Source organism: Bombus affinis, chromosome 4 (genome assembly GCF_024516045.1).
Source record: "Bombus affinis isolate iyBomAffi1 chromosome 4, iyBomAffi1.2, whole genome shotgun sequence".
Taxonomy (NCBI): domain Eukaryota; kingdom Metazoa; phylum Arthropoda; class Insecta; order Hymenoptera; family Apidae; genus Bombus; species Bombus affinis.
Window position 1 is genome coordinate 6051016 of NC_066347.1, and position 16218 is coordinate 6067233.

Below are 16218 nucleotides of genomic sequence, written 5' to 3' on the forward strand. Positions count from 1 at the left end.
ATGTTTCATTTCCATCATCCGTGAAAATGCCTTGCTACCGTTGTACGTGCTTTTCTAAACATTTCCTTACGTCTGTTTCCTTAGATACGTAGTTCAGAATCTCGGTCGGTTGTTCCGCACATAAGTTGAATTTTTCTTGCAGATACCGTAGCTTCTTCACAATGATCTGGTTTCCTACTTTATATTTTCTCTGTAAATCCGAAATAACTCTTTGTTTTACGAAGAACAACATATTCAGTACATCTTAATACGAAGACGAATAATTTATAAAATGTAATTTTGTATTTATTTATTTTATATGATTCGACAAAATCAGGAATAATGTTAGCAATGTTTGTATCAAAATGATAAAGCGTCTTAAAGTGTTACGTATAAGGCGTTAGCGCAGCTTTATGGGAATTAATTCACAGCGCATCAAAATTCGAATGGCTTGTAAATTCTTATCTCTTGCACGGCGGACATTCTTATCAGAAGTACCATTTATTCACGCTGGCCCACTTTCTACTTTCGCTCTCTCATTCTATTGTCTTAACGTTCTTCAACATGTACGAGTACGTATTATATGATTTTATATCTAACAAATTTTTATATTCGCACCATTTATGAAACCATTTATGAATTACACACGTTGTTTATATATAATGTATGTAATCTACGCTACTTGCCTGTAATCTATAATTTGGTGGGTGTGTGAGGGGTGATAAGTGGTCGGCAGTAGTATACAATGGAAGGTTTTCTGTTATAGCTAGAATGTAAGAAATTTATTTAGCAAACAGCGTATCAACAAGCAATTCAACACCAGTTCATGGCGTAGAATCCATGAGATGTCAGGCTTGTAATTATTGAAATGAAAAATGTAAATTTTGGGTGGAAAAAGATTTTTTTCTCTACTTATAATCGCCTCTGAGTAACCTGAGTCTAATATTTTTGGCTATTCTTCAAGCCCATGAAGTTCCATCTAAATTGGAGCTGAACAGTATCGAATCAAAGTATATTTTCGTGTGTTGTATTTTACAAATATTAGCTTGCAAACTCGACAGATCCTCAGTTACCTCTGACCAGTCAAACTGTACGCAAGCAACGCTCTTCTTGCCGGAGGCGCAATTTATTCACGCTGGCCCAGTTCTCCTCTTCTTCTTCCATTTTCTCTTACTTTTCTACTTGCTTGAAGCAGTTTCGCGGAGTCTATACGTTCAACGTCACTCCTCTTTCACCCCGTACAACCTCGTGGCACTTCGTTTTTCATGTCTGCCATGCCTAGGTGCAATTTTCTGCTAGAATTTTAACGAAGCACAGTGCTCTTAATAGAGTGGAAGATCATTAGACCAAGAAAGCAAATCATCGTCATTCTCCAAGTGGAATATTCACTTTACTAAGAAAAAGAAGCATAATTAAATATTTTTATTATTCTGCAAATTAAAGGTTTTTAATTATTGTAAAGTAGTCGGTAGAAATATTTTAATTGTATATATTTACTTCCTGTGTCTGTTTTAAGAAAATACTATAATGCTTAAAGATTCATTGCAAATGTTCGTGCAAGTATTAATATATATGTAAACTCCCTAGAGTCCATGTAACATAGGGATTCTTTTTGTTCTACGGGTAGCACGACAGGCTGTGTTTCACGGGCAAACCGATCTTCTTTTGTTTTACGGACGACCATTTTAAGAAGCACATTTTTCCCGAACAGACGGACAGAGAGTTACATTAGAGACAGACAAGGCTACAGAATAGTTATTTAAGATTTTAAAGACTGAAGAAGAAGATCGGTAGCTCAGGACGTTGAAAATCGATTCTCGATTTTCAGGTAAACATTGCACTAAAGACTTGTTATTTCCCGTTTAGATAATCATTGTTATTTATTGTTATAGACGCATACTAATTGTTGTTTATTTTTGTATTTTATTATTTACTTCATAATAAAAACTCGATTTTCAGACTACAGAATCGATCCCTGAATTATCCCCAGATTACGATCTTACAAATCGATTTTCACTACGCCATGCCGTTAGAAGTGAAGCTACGTATTGTCATGAACGAGAACGCAAGGGGGGAGAAAATAGAATGCATAGAATCCATAAGAAAACCAAAAGATGAAGTATGTTATGTCTTTCCTCCAGAATATCAAGCAAGAGATCATCATCCGCGGTTATTCAGTTTATCGATAGTGAAGAAAGCCGCAAACAGCTTAACCAAGGTAGGCCATTACAGAAACATTGCAGTCACGATGGATGACGCCAACAGCAGCGTCATACATCGATACAAGTTTAAACTTAGTGTTTCGAGATATTTACTTAGAAGTATCGGAGATCGTCCCCACAAGGAAAATAAAGCCCGAAAAAAATAAATTCCGAAATAAATAAATTCCGAAACCGAAAAGCCCAATCTTCAAATAGAAACATTATTAGAGATCTTCCAGAAACAAAACATGCATGAGAGGGAAGGCACGGACTTTGTCATAAAACAATTTGATGGAACGCAAAAAGCCACAGATTGGATATTAGAGTATGAAACGGAATGCGAAAAATACGAGATCCAAAACGACGAAAAAAGGATCAAGAATTTGAAGAAATATTTGGGAAAAACAGCATCAGAATGGTACCAAACAAATCTGCTGAAGGATGAAGAATACAACTGGGAAAATTGGAAGGCGGCATTTCTAAAAGCTTTTAGCAATAAAGGTTGGTCGGCAGCCCAATACGCCTATAACTTTAAATATATTTCAGGATCATTCATTGAATATGCCATAAAAAAGGAACGATTAATATTGGAAGTAAGGAGGAAGACCTCCGAAGAGACAAGGATAAATCTAATTGTTATTGGATTACCCATACACATTCAAGATAAAATCGATAAAGAAGCTGTACAATCAACAAATGACTTAATCAGACACTTGGGGCAATATGAAGACCAGATGAAAGGAAGAAAAATACAAGAGAATAATGCAAGATTGGACAGAAAGCCAGAGCCACCACCCAAGAAACAACTGTGTGTGATTTGTGAAGCACTGAATTTCCCAGGCCGATTTCACCCAACACAAGTATGCAGAAACAGAAACGGAAATGCTCAGAGGAACCAAAAGCAGGTAAATTCATTAGAAGCATTCACAACAGAAAGTAAAGAAGCAATAACACCAGATGAGAATGGAAAAAACTAAAATACCTGGAGAAGTACGAATCACTGATAAAGCTCTGAGTTAGAATCAATGACCAGAAAGAGGTTGAAGGCGTCTACGATACTGGAGCCAATGCAAGCTACATTAACCAAAGAATCATTGACCAAATAAAGGCAGATATAATAAAAGACAAGAGTATGTTTAAGACTATCAGTGGGAAGGACTTCAGGAATAGCCGGGCGAAACTTAGAATGAAAATTAATAAAATAGAGAAAGAAATAAATGTTTATATAGTGTGCAATGATAACTTCACATATGATCTGATCTTAGGGCTGGACACCATAAGAGAGTTCAAGTTGAAGCAAGATGAGAATTTGAGAGTTAGTCAGAAAGTAGACGACAAAGAAGAAATAATATTTAATAGAAAAGAAGAAAGAAGAAATAATCAGAGAAGAAAGATAAACGTTACAGAATACAAGAAGATGGACAACCTAGGACACCTAAATAACCTACAAAAAAAGAGGTAAGCCAGCTTATAGAGGAATATAAAGAATAGAGAATATATAATATAGAGAAATTCTCTATAAAATATAAAGAATTATCTATAAATTTTCTATAATATATAGAGAAATATATATAAACATATTTGCCAAACACAAATTCGATATGGGAACTAGGAAATATCAAGAGGCTTCCATTGAGCTAACTGAAAACCAATACATATCAAAGAAACCATACAGATGTGGCATTCCAGATCAGAGAGAAATAGAATTCCAGAGTACGAAATTACTAGAACAGGATCTAACAGAGGAATCAGTTCACCATTCACAGCACCGATGACACTAGCTTTTAAAAAGAAGTCGAATCGTGGAGATAGACTGTGTATTGATTTCCAAGAGATAAACAAAATTGTAGTTCTGGAATGGCAACCGTTCCCAAGAAATGAATATATCATAGTCAAAGCGGGATATTGCTGTTTTTTCTCAACGTTTGACATTAATTCAGCGTTTGATCAATTCCAATAGAAAAAGAGGACCGAGAGAAGACAGCCTTCATAACACAAAATGGACACTGGCAACGGAAATGTTTACCGTTCGGACTAAAAATCTCTCCTGCTATTTTCCAACGGGCGCTGGCAAATACTCTTAGAAGGAACGGATTAGCAGAATTTTGCATTAACTACATCGACGACATCCTAGTCTTCTCCGAAACGTTTGGTCAACATATCAAACACATAGAGCAGTTGATGAAGGTTATAAGGAAAGAAGGCTTCCGATTAAAACTGGCCAAATGTAAATTCGCAGAGAACTCAGTAAAATACCTATGCCACATTATAGAGAAAGATGGTGTGAAACCAGGAAAAGATAACCTAAAAGCGATACGTGAATTTGAACGTCCAAGAAATAAGAAGAATGTGAGACAATTACTAGGAAAAATAAATTTTTATTATAAATTCATAGAAGACGCGTGCAAACTCTTGGAACCACTACACAAATTATTAAGAAAAAACACAGAATTTATTTGGAATGAAGAATGTGAACAATCATTTCAAAAGATTAAAGAATACCTCTGTTCAAGCCTGATCCTTTCAATATACGACCATAACAAAGAAGTATTTATTTACACAGATGTAAGTGGAGAGGGCTTAGGAGCAGTTTTAAAGCAACCTCGAGCCAACGGGATGTTATATCTGATTGTGTACTTTTCAAGAGAATTGAAACCAACAGAGGCAAAGAGAAAAGCAATCCACCTTGAATGTCTTGTTATTAAAGAGACGATTCAATACTGGCAACATTGTTTAATTAGTAGATATTTCACTGTCCTTTCAGATCATAAACCATTGGAATGAATGAGAATCAAGGCAAGAACCGATGAAACCTTAGGAAACCTGATACACTACTTGTCGCAGTACAACTTCAAGATCATGTATGCTCCAGGAAAATACAACATAGAGGCAGACACACTATCCAGGAACCCCGTCTTAGAAAGCTTTGAGAATGAAGAAGATGTTTTGAAAGTAGCAAATATTATAAAAAAAACAAGACATAATCCAAGACCAAGAAGAAAACAGAGAAAATATTAAAAATACGAAAGACCTTATAAAAAAATCAGAGATTTTTTTAAAAAATATTAAAGGACGCCAACGTATATTCGTCTCACAAGAGTTTGGTGAATATATCATAAGGAAGGTTTATGATTTCTTTGGTCATATTGGAAGAAACCATATACTGAAGAAAATCCGACCCTTTTATTATTTCAAAAAGATGGACCGAATTGTCGACAAATTCTGCAAACATTGCGAAATCTGCATCAAGAATAAAAGCAGAACGAGAAGACCGATCGGGTTTATGTCGAAACTAGGACCAGCTAGGAAACCGTTTGAAATATTGTCATTCGATACGGTCGGAGGTTTTTCCAATAACAACTCACCAAAGAAATACATGCACATACTCATCGATCATTTTTCAAGGGCTGTTTTTATCTCCACATCGAAAACACAACGCTCAGAAGATATCATAAAACTTATAGACTCGACAGGAGAAACTGATTCCATAAAAATTTTCCTTGCAGACCGATACCCAGTAATGACATCCAAAGAAATTCAAGAGTATGCGAGAAAAAGGAACATTAAATTAATTTTCACTTCGACAGACTGCCCATCCTCCACTGGACTGAACGAAAGGGTAAATCAAACATTAGTAAACAGGATCAGATGTAAGATCAATTCAGACAAAAATAAGAGAAACTGGACAAAAATCGCAGAAGAAAGCGTAGAAGAATACAATAACACCAGACACAGTGTAACGGGATTTGCCCCAAATCATTTAATGTATGGAAAAATGATTGAAATCGTCCCTTAGGAAATAATGGAAAATAAGATAAACCTAAAAAGAGACAGAGAAGAAGCATTCAAAAACTCGACAAGAAATTTCGAAATCAACAAACAAAAATACGATAAAAAAAGAAGAGAACACGAATTTAAAATCGGTGATATGGTCTTCACCCACAACGGAAACAAAATGAATAGAAATAAGCTGGAAGAAATTAGGAAAGGACCTTTCAAAATTCTAAGAAGGATTTCAAACTCCATATATGAAGTGGATAACGGTAATCGGAGATCTGAAGGGAATTTCTTCCACTCGAGTAAGCTGACCCCTTACAGAGAAGACAATTAGCGATGTAATTGTCAACACGAGGAGGAGAGGTGTAAACTCCCTAGAGTTCATGTAACATAGGGAATCTTTTTGTTTTACGGGTAGCACGACAGGATGTGTTTCACGAGCAAACCGATCTTCTTTTGTTTTACGGACGACCATTTTAAGAAGCACATTTTTCCCGAACGGACGGACAGAGAGTTACATTAGAGACAGACAAGGCTACAGAATAGTTATTTAAGATTTTAAAGACTGAAGAAGAAGATCGGTAGCTCAGGACGTTGAAAATCGATTCTCGATTTTCAGGTAAACATTGCACTAAAGACTTGTTATTTCCCGTTTAGATAATTATTGTTATTTATTGTTATAGACGCATACTAATTGTTGTTTATTTTTGTATTTTATTATTTACTTCATAATAAAAACTCGATTTTCAGACTACAGAATCGATCCCTGAATTATCCCCAGATTACGATCTTACAAATCGATTTTCACTACGCCATGCCGTTAGAAGTGAAGCTACGTATTGTCATGAACGAGAACGCAAGGGGGGAGAAAATAGAATGCATAGAATCCATAAGAAAACCAAAAGATGAAGTATGTTATGTCTTTCCTCCAGAATATCAAGCAAGAGATCATCATCCGCGGTTATTCAGTTTATCGATAGTGAAGAAAGCCGCAAACAGCTTAACCAAGGTAGGCCATTACAGAAACATTGCAGTCACGATGGATGACGCCAACAGCAGCGTCATACATCGATACAAGTTTAAACTTAGTGTTTCGAGATATTTACTTAGAAGTATCGGAGATCGTCCCCACAAGGAAAATAAAGCCCGAAAAAAATAAATTCCGAAATAAATAAATTCCGAAACCGAAAAGCCCAATCTTCAAATAGAAACATTATTAGAGATCTTCCAGAAACAAAACATGCATGAGAGGGAAGGCACGGACTTTGTCATAAAACAATTTGATGGAACGCAAAAAGCCACAGATTGGATATTAGAGTATGAAACGGAATGCGAAAAATACGAGATCCAAAACGACGAAAAAAGGATCAAGAATTTGAAGAAATATTTGGGAAAAACAGCATCAGAATGGTACCAAACAAATCTGCTGAAGGATGAAGAATACAACTGGGAAAATTGGAAGGCGGCATTTCTAAAAGCTTTTAGCAATAAAGGTTGGTCGGCAGCCCAATACGCCTATAACTTTAAATATATTTCAGGATCATTCATTGAATATGCCATAAAAAAGGAACGATTAATATTGGAAGTAAGGAGGAAGACCTCCGAAGAGACAAGGATAAATCTAATTGTTATTGGATTACCCATACACATTCAAGATAAAATCGATAAAGAAGCTGTACAATCAACAAATGACTTAATCAGACACTTGGGGCAATATGAAGACCAGATGAAAGGAAGAAAAATACAAGAGAATAATGCAAGATTGGACAGAAAGCCAGAGCCACCACCCAAGAAACAACTGTGTGTGATTTGTGAAGCACTGAATTTCCCAGGCCGATTTCACCCAACACAAGTATGCAGAAACAGAAACGGAAATGCTCAGAGGAACCAAAAGCAGGTAAATTCATTAGAAGCATTCACAACAGAAAGTAAAGAAGCAATAACACCAGATGAGAATGGAAAAAACTAAAATACCTGGAGAAGTACGAATCACTGATAAAGCTCTGAGTTAGAATCAATGACCAGAAAGAGGTTGAAGGCGTCTACGATACTGGAGCCAATGCAAGCTACATTAACCAAAGAATCATTGACCAAATAAAGGCAGATATAATAAAAGACAAGAGTATGTTTAAGACTATCAGTGGGAAGGACTTCAGGAATAGCCGGGCGAAACTTAGAATGAAAATTAATAAAATAGAGAAAGAAATAAATGTTTATATAGTGTGCAATGATAACTTCACATATGATCTGATCTTAGGGCTGGACACCATAAGAGAGTTCAAGTTGAAGCAAGATGAGAATTTGAGAGTTAGTCAGAAAGTAGACGACAAAGAAGAAATAATATTTAATAGAAAAGAAGAAAGAAGAAATAATCAGAGAAGAAAGATAAACGTTACAGAATACAAGAAGATGGACAACCTAGGACACCTAAATAACCTACAAAAAAAGAGGTAAGCCAGCTTATAGAGGAATATAAAGAATAGAGAATATATAATATAGAGAAATTCTCTATAAAATATAAAGAATTATCTATAAATTTTCTATAATATATAGAGAAATATATATAAACATATTTGCCAAACACAAATTCGATATGGGAACTAGGAAATATCAAGAGGCTTCCATTGAGCTAACTGAAAACCAATACATATCAAAGAAACCATACAGATGTGGCATTCCAGATCAGAGAGAAATAGAATTCCAGAGTACGAAATTACTAGAACAGGATCTAACAGAGGAATCAGTTCACCATTCACAGCACCGATGACACTAGCTTTTAAAAAGAAGTCGAATCGTGGAGATAGACTGTGTATTGATTTCCAAGAGATAAACAAAATTGTAGTTCTGGAATGGCAACCGTTCCCAAGAAATGAATATATCATAGTCAAAGCGGGATATTGCTGTTTTTTCTCAACGTTTGACATTAATTCAGCGTTTGATCAATTCCAATAGAAAAAGAGGACCGAGAGAAGACAGCCTTCATAACACAAAATGGACACTGGCAACGGAAATGTTTACCGTTCGGACTAAAAATCTCTCCTGCTATTTTCCAACGGGCGCTGGCAAATACTCTTAGAAGGAACGGATTAGCAGAATTTTGCATTAACTACATCGACGACATCCTAGTCTTCTCCGAAACGTTTGGTCAACATATCAAACACATAGAGCAGTTGATGAAGGTTATAAGGAAAGAAGGCTTCCGATTAAAACTGGCCAAATGTAAATTCGCAGAGAACTCAGTAAAATACCTATGCCACATTATAGAGAAAGATGGTGTGAAACCAGGAAAAGATAACCTAAAAGCGATACGTGAATTTGAACGTCCAAGAAATAAGAAGAATGTGAGACAATTACTAGGAAAAATAAATTTTTATTATAAATTCATAGAAGACGCGTGCAAACTCTTGGAACCACTACACAAATTATTAAGAAAAAACACAGAATTTATTTGGAATGAAGAATGTGAACAATCATTTCAAAAGATTAAAGAATACCTCTGTTCAAGCCTGATCCTTTCAATATACGACCATAACAAAGAAGTATTTATTTACACAGATGTAAGTGGAGAGGGCTTAGGAGCAGTTTTAAAGCAACCTCGAGCCAACGGGATGTTATATCTGATTGTGTACTTTTCAAGAGAATTGAAACCAACAGAGGCAAAGAGAAAAGCAATCCACCTTGAATGTCTTGTTATTAAAGAGACGATTCAATACTGGCAACATTGTTTAATTAGTAGATATTTCACTGTCCTTTCAGATCATAAACCATTGGAATGAATGAGAATCAAGGCAAGAACCGATGAAACCTTAGGAAACCTGATACACTACTTGTCGCAGTACAACTTCAAGATCATGTATGCTCCAGGAAAATACAACATAGAGGCAGACACACTATCCAGGAACCCCGTCTTAGAAAGCTTTGAGAATGAAGAAGATGTTTTGAAAGTAGCAAATATTATAAAAAAAACAAGACATAATCCAAGACCAAGAAGAAAACAGAGAAAATATTAAAAATACGAAAGACCTTATAAAAAAATCAGAGATTTTTTTTAAAAATATTAAAGGACGCCAACGTATATTCGTCTCACAAGAGTTTGGTGAATATATCATAAGGAAGGTTTATGATTTCTTTGGTCATATTGGAAGAAACCATATACTGAAGAAAATCCGACCCTTTTATTATTTCAAAAAGATGGACCGAATTGTCGACAAATTCTGCAAACATTGCGAAATCTGCATCAAGAATAAAAGCAGAACGAGAAGACCGATCGGGTTTATGTCGAAACTAGGACCAGCTAGGAAACCGTTTGAAATATTGTCATTCGATACGGTCGGAGGTTTTTCCAATAACAACTCACCAAAGAAATACATGCACATACTCATCGATCATTTTTCAAGGGCTGTTTTTATCTCCACATCGAAAACACAACGCTCAGAAGATATCATAAAACTTATAGACTCGACAGGAGAAACTGATTCCATAAAAATTTTCCTTGCAGACCGATACCCAGTAATGACATCCAAAGAAATTCAAGAGTATGCGAGAAAAAGGAACATTAAATTAATTTTCACTTCGACAGACTGCCCATCCTCCACTGGACTGAACGAAAGGGTAAATCAAACATTAGTAAACAGGATCAGATGTAAGATCAATTCAGACAAAAATAAGAGAAACTGGACAAAAATCGCAGAAGAAAGCGTAGAAGAATACAATAACACCAGACACAGTGTAACGGGATTTGCCCCAAATCATTTAATGTATGGAAAAATGATTGAAATCGTCCCTTAGGAAATAATGGAAAATAAGATAAACCTAAAAAGAGACAGAGAAGAAGCATTCAAAAACTCGACAAGAAATTTCGAAATCAACAAACAAAAATACGATAAAAAAAGAAGAGAACACGAATTTAAAATCGGTGATATGGTCTTCACCCACAACGGAAACAAAATGAATAGAAATAAGCTGGAAGAAATTAGGAAAGGACCTTTCAAAATTCTAAGAAGGATTTCAAACTCCATATATGAAGTGGATAACGGTAATCGGAGATCTGAAGGGAATTTCTTCCACTCGAGTAAGCTGACCCCTTACAGAGAAGACAATTAGCGATGTAATTGTCAACACGAGGAGGAGAGGTGTAAACTCCCTAGAGTTCATGTAACATAGGGAATCTTTTTGTTTTACGGGTAGCACGACAGGATGTGTTTCACGAGCAAACCGATCTTCTTTTGTTTTACGGACGACCATTTTAAGAAGCACATTTTTCCCGAACGGACGGACAGAGAGTTACATTAGAGACAGACAAGGCTACAGAATAGTTATTTAAGATTTTAAAGACTGAAGAAGAAGATCGGTAGCTCAGGACGTTGAAAATCGATTCTCGATTTTCAGGTAAACATTGCACTAAAGACTTGTTATTTCCCGTTTAGATAATCATTGTTATTTATTGTTATAGACGCATACTAATTGTTGTTTATTTTTGTATTTTATTATTTACTTCATAATAAAAACTCGATTTTCAGACTACAGAATCGATCCCTGAATTATCCCCAGATTACGATCTTACAAATCGATTTTCACTACGCCATGCCGTTAGAAGTGAAGCTACGTATTGTCATGAACGAGAACGCAAGGGGGGAGAAAATAGAATGCATAGAATCCATAAGAAAACCAAAAGATGAAGTATGTTATGTCTTTCCTCCAGAATATCAAGCAAGAGATCATCATCCGCGGTTATTCAGTTTATCGATAGTGAAGAAAGCCGCAAACAGCTTAACCAAGGTAGGCCATTACAGAAACATTGCAGTCACGATGGATGACGCCAACAGCAGCGTCATACATCGATACAAGTTTAAACTTAGTGTTTCGAGATATTTACTTAGAAGTATCGGAGATCGTCCCCACAAGGAAAATAAAGCCCGAAAAAAATAAATTCCGAAATAAATAAATTCCGAAACCGAAAAGCCCAATCTTCAAATAGAAACATTATTAGAGATCTTCCAGAAACAAAACATGCATGAGAGGGAAGGCACGGACTTTGTCATAAAACAATTTGATGGAACGCAAAAAGCCACAGATTGGATATTAGAGTATGAAACGGAATGCGAAAAATACGAGATCCAAAACGACGAAAAAAGGATCAAGAATTTGAAGAAATATTTGGGAAAAACAGCATCAGAATGGTACCAAACAAATCTGCTGAAGGATGAAGAATACAACTGGGAAAATTGGAAGGCGGCATTTCTAAAAGCTTTTAGCAATAAAGGTTGGTCGGCAGCCCAATACGCCTATAACTTTAAATATATTTCAGGATCATTCATTGAATATGCCATAAAAAAGGAACGATTAATATTGGAAGTAAGGAGGAAGACCTCCGAAGAGACAAGGATAAATCTAATTGTTATTGGATTACCCATACACATTCAAGATAAAATCGATAAAGAAGCTGTACAATCAACAAATGACTTAATCAGACACTTGGGGCAATATGAAGACCAGATGAAAGGAAGAAAAATACAAGAGAATAATGCAAGATTGGACAGAAAGCCAGAGCCACCACCCAAGAAACAACTGTGTGTGATTTGTGAAGCACTGAATTTCCCAGGCCGATTTCACCCAACACAAGTATGCAGAAACAGAAACGGAAATGCTCAGAGGAACCAAAAGCAGGTAAATTCATTAGAAGCATTCACAACAGAAAGTAAAGAAGCAATAACACCAGATGAGAATGGAAAAAACTAAAATACCTGGAGAAGTACGAATCACTGATAAAGCTCTGAGTTAGAATCAATGACCAGAAAGAGGTTGAAGGCGTCTACGATACTGGAGCCAATGCAAGCTACATTAACCAAAGAATCATTGACCAAATAAAGGCAGATATAATAAAAGACAAGAGTATGTTTAAGACTATCAGTGGGAAGGACTTCAGGAATAGCCGGGCGAAACTTAGAATGAAAATTAATAAAATAGAGAAAGAAATAAATGTTTATATAGTGTGCAATGATAACTTCACATATGATCTGATCTTAGGGCTGGACACCATAAGAGAGTTCAAGTTGAAGCAAGATGAGAATTTGAGAGTTAGTCAGAAAGTAGACGACAAAGAAGAAATAATATTTAATAGAAAAGAAGAAAGAAGAAATAATCAGAGAAGAAAGATAAACGTTACAGAATACAAGAAGATGGACAACCTAGGACACCTAAATAACCTACAAAAAAAGAGGTAAGCCAGCTTATAGAGGAATATAAAGAATAGAGAATATATAATATAGAGAAATTCTCTATAAAATATAAAGAATTATCTATAAATTTTCTATAATATATAGAGAAATATATATAAACATATTTGCCAAACACAAATTCGATATGGGAACTAGGAAATATCAAGAGGCTTCCATTGAGCTAACTGAAAACCAATACATATCAAAGAAACCATACAGATGTGGCATTCCAGATCAGAGAGAAATAGAATTCCAGAGTACGAAATTACTAGAACAGGATCTAACAGAGGAATCAGTTCACCATTCACAGCACCGATGACACTAGCTTTTAAAAAGAAGTCGAATCGTGGAGATAGACTGTGTATTGATTTCCAAGAGATAAACAAAATTGTAGTTCTGGAATGGCAACCGTTCCCAAGAAATGAATATATCATAGTCAAAGCGGGATATTGCTGTTTTTTCTCAACGTTTGACATTAATTCAGCGTTTGATCAATTCCAATAGAAAAAGAGGACCGAGAGAAGACAGCCTTCATAACACAAAATGGACACTGGCAACGGAAATGTTTACCGTTCGGACTAAAAATCTCTCCTGCTATTTTCCAACGGGCGCTGGCAAATACTCTTAGAAGGAACGGATTAGCAGAATTTTGCATTAACTACATCGACGACATCCTAGTCTTCTCCGAAACGTTTGGTCAACATATCAAACACATAGAGCAGTTGATGAAGGTTATAAGGAAAGAAGGCTTCCGATTAAAACTGGCCAAATGTAAATTCGCAGAGAACTCAGTAAAATACCTATGCCACATTATAGAGAAAGATGGTGTGAAACCAGGAAAAGATAACCTAAAAGCGATACGTGAATTTGAACGTCCAAGAAATAAGAAGAATGTGAGACAATTACTAGGAAAAATAAATTTTTATTATAAATTCATAGAAGACGCGTGCAAACTCTTGGAACCACTACACAAATTATTAAGAAAAAACACAGAATTTATTTGGAATGAAGAATGTGAACAATCATTTCAAAAGATTAAAGAATACCTCTGTTCAAGCCTGATCCTTTCAATATACGACCATAACAAAGAAGTATTTATTTACACAGATGTAAGTGGAGAGGGCTTAGGAGCAGTTTTAAAGCAACCTCGAGCCAACGGGATGTTATATCTGATTGTGTACTTTTCAAGAGAATTGAAACCAACAGAGGCAAAGAGAAAAGCAATCCACCTTGAATGTCTTGTTATTAAAGAGACGATTCAATACTGGCAACATTGTTTAATTAGTAGATATTTCACTGTCCTTTCAGATCATAAACCATTGGAATGAATGAGAATCAAGGCAAGAACCGATGAAACCTTAGGAAACCTGATACACTACTTGTCGCAGTACAACTTCAAGATCATGTATGCTCCAGGAAAATACAACATAGAGGCAGACACACTATCCAGGAACCCCGTCTTAGAAAGCTTTGAGAATGAAGAAGATGTTTTGAAAGTAGCAAATATTATAAAAAAAACAAGACATAATCCAAGACCAAGAAGAAAACAGAGAAAATATTAAAAATACGAAAGACCTTATAAAAAAATCAGAGATTTTTTTTAAAAATATTAAAGGACGCCAACGTATATTCGTCTCACAAGAGTTTGGTGAATATATCATAAGGAAGGTTTATGATTTCTTTGGTCATATTGGAAGAAACCATATACTGAAGAAAATCCGACCCTTTTATTATTTCAAAAAGATGGACCGAATTGTCGACAAATTCTGCAAACATTGCGAAATCTGCATCAAGAATAAAAGCAGAACGAGAAGACCGATCGGGTTTATGTCGAAACTAGGACCAGCTAGGAAACCGTTTGAAATATTGTCATTCGATACGGTCGGAGGTTTTTCCAATAACAACTCACCAAAGAAATACATGCACATACTCATCGATCATTTTTCAAGGGCTGTTTTTATCTCCACATCGAAAACACAACGCTCAGAAGATATCATAAAACTTATAGACTCGACAGGAGAAACTGATTCCATAAAAATTTTCCTTGCAGACCGATACCCAGTAATGACATCCAAAGAAATTCAAGAGTATGCGAGAAAAAGGAACATTAAATTAATTTTCACTTCGACAGACTGCCCATCCTCCACTGGACTGAACGAAAGGGTAAATCAAACATTAGTAAACAGGATCAGATGTAAGATCAATTCAGACAAAAATAAGAGAAACTGGACAAAAATCGCAGAAGAAAGCGTAGAAGAATACAATAACACCAGACACAGTGTAACGGGATTTGCCCCAAATCATTTAATGTATGGAAAAATGATTGAAATCGTCCCTTAGGAAATAATGGAAAATAAGATAAACCTAAAAAGAGACAGAGAAGAAGCATTCAAAAACTCGACAAGAAATTTCGAAATCAACAAACAAAAATACGATAAAAAAAGAAGAGAACACGAATTTAAAATCGGTGATATGGTCTTCACCCACAACGGAAACAAAATGAATAGAAATAAGCTGGAAGAAATTAGGAAAGGACCTTTCAAAATTCTAAGAAGGATTTCAAACTCCATATATGAAGTGGATAACGGTAATCGGAGATCTGAAGGGAATTTCTTCCACTCGAGTAAGCTGACCCCTTACAGAGAAGACAATTAGCGATGTAATTGTCAACACGAGGAGGAGAGGTGTAAACTCCCTAGAGTTCATGTAACATAGGGAATCTTTTTGTTTTACGGGTAGCACGACAGGATGTGTTTCACGAGCAAACCGATCTTCTTTTGTTTTACGGACGACCATTTTAAGAAGCACATTTTTCCCGAACGGACGGACAGAGAGTTACATTAGAGACAGACAAGGCTACAGAATAGTTATTTAAGATTTTAAAGACTGAAGAAGAAGATCGGTAGCTCAGGACGTTGAAAATCGATTCTCGATTTTCAGGTAAACATTGCACTAAAGACTTGTTATTTCCCGTTTAGATAATTATTGTTATTTATTGTTATAGACGCATACTAATTGTTGTTTATTTTTGTATTTTATTATTT

At 35.6% G+C, this 16218-nt stretch overlaps 1 long non-coding RNA gene across 6 annotated transcripts in view; it reads left to right on the top strand.

Annotated features, from left to right (window-relative positions):
* The first annotated feature begins 1843 nt into the window (after nt 1-1843).
* Nucleotides 1844-16218, top strand: part of LOC126915718 (uncharacterized) — a 52813-nt gene continuing 38438 nt past the window's right edge. For all 6 annotated transcript variants that reach the window (XR_007710299.1, XR_007710300.1, XR_007710301.1 and 3 more), the window contains exons 1-3: nt 1844-6576; nt 6708-11345; nt 11477-16114. This is a non-coding gene — a long non-coding RNA (uncharacterized LOC126915718). The remainder of the gene's footprint in view (nt 6577-6707; nt 11346-11476; nt 16115-16218) is intronic.